This window comes from Chrysemys picta, chromosome 1, assembly GCF_011386835.1.
Source record: "Chrysemys picta bellii isolate R12L10 chromosome 1, ASM1138683v2, whole genome shotgun sequence".
Lineage (NCBI taxonomy): Eukaryota > Metazoa > Chordata > Testudines > Emydidae > Chrysemys > Chrysemys picta.
In genome coordinates this window covers 353,742,911-353,749,844 of record NC_088791.1, presented here as the reverse complement: position 1 = coordinate 353,749,844, position 6,934 = coordinate 353,742,911, and the positions used below count along the sequence as shown (strand labels likewise).

The 6,934-nt window shown below is 42.9% G+C and overlaps 1 pseudogene; it reads left to right on the top strand.

Annotated features, from left to right (window-relative positions):
* Positions 1–682: 682 nt before the first annotated feature.
* On the top strand, positions 683–1,662 carry LOC135972338 (olfactory receptor 52E8-like; annotated as a pseudogene).
* Positions 1,663–6,934: the final 5,272 nt, after the last annotated feature.

Sequence of the window (6,934 nt, the reverse complement as noted above, 5' to 3'; positions counted from 1 at the left end):
CTAAGTGTCTATAGATATTACTGGTTGGGAACTGTTCTGTGTTTCTCCATTTGAATGTCATCAGTTCCAGCCTTTATTTTGCTCTCCTCTATCATATGCCCCCTTCTTTGTCTCTTCACTATACTCAACACTCTGTCAGCGTATGGTGGCCTCTCCCATTCTCATAGCCTGTCTCAGAAATCCACTTTCTATCTGCTATACACTATATACAGACCGAGTGTCCACAACTGAGCACGTTTCCAGAGCAGAGTATTCTCCATCCCCTTCCTTAGGCATCTGAACATTGTCTTTGTTTTGGCCACAGCTGCAAATAAGCAACTGTTTCCGTGGAACTGCTATCAATGACACTCAGGTGTTTTCCATGAGGTGAGTTCTAATTGGGATGTTTCCCTCTGGTAATGTTTTGTCAAAGCTTTGTTTCTTTTTCACTCTTAGATTTTGAGCAGCATAAAATATGGAATTGGCATTAGTAGGGTCAGTTGTTCATAATTCATTTGTCTGAATAGTGAAAATGTAGTTTTTCAATGTGTGAAGAGTGACCAATTTCCTTCAACCATGACAACAGTCCTCAATTGTGCATGTAGTGTCCCATATTAACATTTCCTCTCCATTCAGGCATTGGTACTGCAACCATCACCCTAGAGCCTGGGCACATACACAAAGTCAGAAGAACGTACAGTACATGCAGGAGACACCGTTCTGTCTCAGAGTTGGACACCTTCTCCCCTACTCCATGTCAAATTCTAACACAACCGACTTCACCAACCCCTCCACCTTCATCCTGCTGGGCATTCCTGGCCTGGAGGCAGCCCATGTCTGGATCTCCATCCCGTTCTGTGCCATGTATGCCATAGCCATCTTGGGGAACTTCACCATCCTATTCGTTGTGAAGAGGGAGCGGAGCCTCCATGGGCCCATGTACTATTTCATCTGCATGCTGGCTGTCACCGACCTGGTGCTCTCTACATCCATCCTGCGCAAAATGCTGAGCATCTTCTGGTTCAATTTGAGGGAGATTGATTTCAGTGCCTGCCTCACCCAGATGTACTTCATTCACTCGTTCTCAGTGATGGAGTCTGGGATCCTCGTGGCCATGGGTTTTGATCACTATGTGGCCATCTGTGATCCCCTCAGACATTCCACCCTCCTGGCAAACCCCATGGTGGCCAAGATCGGCCTGGCTGTGGTGCTGTGTGGTGGTATGCTCATACTGCCCTATATAATCCTGAAGAGGCAGTGGCCATATTGCAAAACCAATATCATCCCCGATACGTACTGTGCACATATAGCTGTGGTGAAGCTGGCCTGCGCTGATACCCGCATAAGTAGTTACTACGGCCTCTTTGTGCTGGATATGGTTTTTGTTGCATTGTCCTATACCCAGATCCTCAGGGCCATCTTCCTCCTCCCCACAAAGGATGCCCGGCTCAAGACTTTTGGGACCTGCAGCTCACATCTAGGTTCCATCTTAGCCTTTTTCATCCCAGCTCTCTTCTCCTCCCTCACGTACCAGTTTGGCCAGAATGTGGCCCTGCATTTCCGTTTTCTCATTGGCAATGTGAACCTCCTGGTGCCCCCCACGCTAGACCCCATCATCTACGGTGTGAGGACCAAACAGATCTGGGACAGGTGCTCCAGCTCTTTATTTGTAAAGACATCTAAATTTTTCTCTTCGTGTTCTTGCTCTCAGACTGACCTCCATGCAGAGCTGTCTGGTGAGACGGTGCTGGGCCCTCTTCCCTGAATCAATTACTAGACAGTCAAAGTGACATTGAATCCTTTCCTGGCCTTACTGTGCTTTGTCAATGTGACAGACTAGGGAATTGGTCTGTGTACAGCTGATTAACTCATAGGGTTCCAACCTTTCTAATTGCTTTCAACTGGACCGCTGAGTCCCTGTGCCCTGCCCCGCTTATTCCTCCAAGGCTCTGCCCCTTTTTCCAGTGGGACACAGCTGAGAATGTGAAATTCAGGACAAACTGCTGAGAAATTGGGCAGACTCACCCCAGACTGCTGGTTATTCTATCATTCGATAATACCAAGCCAGCAACAAATGTAAAGTTCTGTTTCACCAAATTGGTTAACTAGAAACCAAAACTGCCATCTCCTTAGAAAACCCAGCGTTCGGCTCACCATCCGGACATTGGACTCCATAATGAGCTGTTAGTGAAAACAAATTTCATCATATATAGGGTCTTTCTAATCTCAAGGCAAATACATAACTAAGATATTACCCAATAATCACGCTCTTGCCAATCTGTTAATAACTAAAATCTAAAGGTTTAATAATAAAAGAAAAGAAGAAGAGATATACATGTTTAATACATGATACATACAAGTGATTTTTCAGAGTTCATATTTTTAGGATCATAGCAATAATGGAATAAACTGTTGGTTTGCAAAAGAATCTCTTGAAATTACCCAAACTGGTCAGGGTTCATCAGACCTTCTTCAGAGCTTCCTTCTTGGAAACCCAGTCCAGAGAAATGAAGATAAAATGGAGATGTCTGAGGGGTCTTTTAATATCCTCTGTCCTGTGTCTGGAATTTTACTGTGCCAAACAAAGCCGACAGCATTTCTTTGTGGACAGTTACTGGCCCAAGTAGGAATCCAGGGTCACATGATCATATCACATGTCCTAAAATTCTTGATGACTTCTGGTATGATGGGTGAAATAGAGTGCCTCACATTAAATGAGGATATTGATATACTAGGCATCACAAAAACTTGGTAGAATGAGGATAATCAATGGGACACAGTAATACCAAGGTACAAAATATATCAGAAGGATGTAACAGGTCGTGCTGGTGGGAGAGTGGCAGTATACATGAAAGAAAGCATAGAAACATATGAAATAAAAATCTTAAATGAACAAACTGTACCATAGAATCTGTATGGATGGTAATTCCATGCTTGAATAGTAAGAATATAGCAGTAGGGATATATTAACGATCATCTGACCAAGATGGTGATAGTGACTGTGAAATGCTCAAGCAGATTACAGAGGATATTAAAAAAATCCTGAATAATAATGGGGGATTTCAACTATTGCCATATTGACTGGATACATGTCACCTCAGGAGGGGATGAAGAGAGAAAATTTCTTGACACCTTAAAGGACAGCTTATTGGAGCAGCTAGCCCTTGGAACCCAAAAGTAGAAAGGCAGTTCTTGATTTAGTCCTAAGTGAAGCATTGGTAATAGTGACCATAATATTATTAAACTTAACATCCCTGTGGCAGGGGAAACACCACAGCAGCCCAGCACTGTAGCATTTAATTTCACAAAGGGGAATTACACTAAAATTAGGAATTAGCTAAACAGAAATAAATAGTTACAGTGCCAAAAGTGAAATCCATGCGAGCTGCATGGAAATTCTCTAAGACACCATAACAAAGTCTCAACTTAAATGTATACCCGAAATTTAAAAAAAGATAGTAAGAAAACCAAAAAAGTGCCACCATGGCTAAACAACAAAGTAAAAGAAACAGTGAGAGGCAAAAAGGCATCCTTTAAAAAGTGGAAGTTAAATCCTATTGAGGAAAATAGAAAGAGGCATAAACTCTGGCAAATGACATGTTAACACATAGTTAGGAAGGCCAAAAAGAATGTTAAGAACAGCTAGCCAAAGACTCAGAAAGTAATAGCAAAAAGGTTGCCTAGAGAAGGAACTATGAGGATGAAACATCATGGGCACTCTAAGAAGAATGTTGTGCTGAGTAGAGTACTGGCTCCAGCGGCGAGGTAGAGTTGTCTCCTGGGTCCCGCGGGGTAGGTTGGAGAGGGAAGATCCTTGATGAACTCTGCTAGATACCAGGAAAAAACAATGGATATGGAGAGCTTGTGGAGACAACATCTGGGGCAATGTACTGAATAATGCTATCAAAGGAAGAGTACCAATGAGTCTTCTAAACTCAGGGGCGAAGGGTGTGAGGTGCACAGGTGGCTATCTTAAGGGTGCTGCCAGAGAAGCATCATGAAATCTCTTCTAAAAACAAGGTGACCAATTTTGATGACTGGTGTGATGTTGCACCCCATAAGGCTTTATGGAAATATGCTTATGAATGTAAATATGGCATAACTGGTATATGTTTTATGCTACATATGCCATGTAACATATCTCTGTAAAGGTTATGATCTACTGAATCTATTCATCCTATTTGTATGCATGGATCATTTTTGTATTTGAATTATGAATATTGGCTGTGTATTGGTTTGATTTTAAGTAGCCTTAGTAAGGCATTTGGTCAGCTTCTTTAGAGAGGAATGTGCAAGTTAAGTGCCCAGTCAAGATACACTTAACGGACAATTGATCTTGGAAGGCTCCAATACCTATAAGAAGTCTACCTGAGGACATTCAAGGTAGCATGTGAACCATGGCTGCTACCTTTAAGTTCTGAGTCATCCATAAACATGTGACTTGCCCATGTGACTCCAAAACTCCATCTTGTAGCTGGGATTCTAAATAGGGGGAGGGAGGAGTGTGTACCCACAAGAGAAAGTCTATTTAAACCCCTCGGCGACCCCTCCATTTTGTCTTCAGCTGGCTCAAGAGATAGCCTCTCCACCCCAAAGGATACCTGAAAGACACTGGAACAAAGGACAGTAACCACGGGGGTCTGAGTGATTGCTGGACCCAGACTAGAAGGAGTCTAGTCTGTAAAAGAAGCTTACTGGAACATCTGAGGGTGAGGTTTCATCTGTGATAACTTTCTTACTGTATTAGGCATAGACTTGCATGTTTTATTTTAGTTTGCTTGGTAATTCACTTTGTTCTGTCTGTTACTACATGGAACCACTTAATTCCTACTTTCTGTATTTAATAAAATAACTTTTTTTCTTATTATTTAATCCACAGTATATATGGGGTGGGGTGACAGCTATGCACATCTCTCTATCAGTGTTATAGAGGGCTAACAATGTATGAGTTTACCCTGTATAAGTTTTATACAGGGTAAAACAGATTTATTTGGAGTTCGGACCCCATTGGGAGTTGGGCATCCGAGTGTCAGAGACAGGAACACTTCTTAAGCTGCTTTTAGTTAAGTCTGCAGTTTGTGGGACGTGGTTCAGACCTGGGTCTGTGTTTGTAACCAGCAAGAGTGTCTGGCACAACCAGGCAGGGTCCTGGAGTCCCAAGCTGGCAGGAAAGGCAGGGGCAGAAGTAGTCTTGGAACATCAGTTGGCAGCCCCAAAGGGGTTTCTGTGATCCAACCTGTCACACCTTCCAAAGCTGATATTCTATGATTCTACGATTCTATATGAGTCAAAAATGTGCCCTTGTTTCCAAGAAGGCTAATGGCATATTGGGCTGCACTAGTAAGAGCATTGCCAGAAGATCAAGGGAAGTCTTTATTCTATTATGAGATAACAGGCTCTGTGGATATGGGGAAAACGCTGGATATGATTTATCTTGACTTTAGCAAAGTTTCGATACGGTCTGCCACAGTGTACTTGCTAGCAAGTTAAAGAAGTATGGATTGGATGAATGGACTATAAGGTAGGTAGAACGCTGGCTAGATCATCTGGCTCAATGGACAGTGATCAATGTCTCGATGTCTAGTTGGCAGCCACTATTCAGTACTGGTGAGGTCACATCTGGAGTATTGTGTCCAGTTTTGGGCCCCCCACTACAGAAAGGATGTGGACTAATTGAAAGAGTCCAGCGGAAGGCAACAAAAAAGATCGGGGGCTGGGGCACATGACTTATGAGGAGGGGCTGAGGGAACTGGGCTTATTTAGTCTGCAGAAGAGAATAGCGAGCAGGGATGGGGGATTTGATAGCAGCCTTCAAATACCTGAAAGGATTTCCAAATAGGAAGAAGCTAGGCTGTTTTTAGTGGTGGAAGATGATACAGCAAGGACCAATGGTCTCAAGTGGTAGGGGTGGAGGTCTAGGTTGGATATTAGGAAGAACTATTTCACGATGAGGGTGCTGAGGGAGGTGGTGGAATCTCCATCCTTAGAGGTTTTTAAGGCCCAGATTGACAAAGCCCTGGCTTGGATGATTTAGTTGGTGTTGGTCCTGCTTTGAGCAGGGGATTGGACTAGATGACCTCCTGAGGTCTCTTCCAACCCTAATGTCCTATGATTCTATGATTCTATGTAACCCATTATGAGAGGAAAATGGCTCCTTCAGGAACCCCATGGAGTAAAATGCATGGAGGTGTGGATTTTGGAACTACTTGTAAATAATTAAACTGCAGCATATGTGGTTGAAACCAACATAAAGAACCAATTGGTAATTAATCCAACCCACACCCTGAAGAAGGTAATTGTGGATCTTACCTTATCAAATATTTCAGTAATAGACCCCACTGTGGAAAGTGTATTCTATCATAGTATAAGGGCTTGAGGAATTGGATAAAATTTCATGATATTCCCAGACCCCATATGGATTGAAAGGAAAGGGATATTTTAGGAACAGATGGTTTTGGGGTAGGAGTTCTTTATATATAAATGAGGAGATGGCTGAAAATAAAATGAAAGCAATGGGTCAACACCTAAAGGATTTAGCAGTGCCCCTGAAGGTATCCTTAGATCAGCTAATTTCCATACAGAATGGGGTGGCACAGGTTTTAGGGGAATGAGAACAATCCTAAGAAGAGGATCACCTCCACCTCTTGCAGGCTGTTGGTGTCCTACAGAGCAATGTTTCCTTGGCCCCGGCATGCATGGAAATGCAGATGTGGATTATTGATGTGGTAAAAAATATATGATTCTGGATGGCATGAGGCTTCCAGTTCCTGTTCAAACGGTGCTCCAAGGGCTGGTTCTTGTGCAGATGGCTAACTTAAGAGTGCTGCCAGAGAAGCATCAAGAAATCTTTTTTTTTCTAATGATGAGGTGACCAATTTCAATGTCTGGCTGAAAGGTGTCCATGACAGGCCAAAACAGCTGGCAAAGTTGCTCTCACTAAAACTAAAGTTGCAGC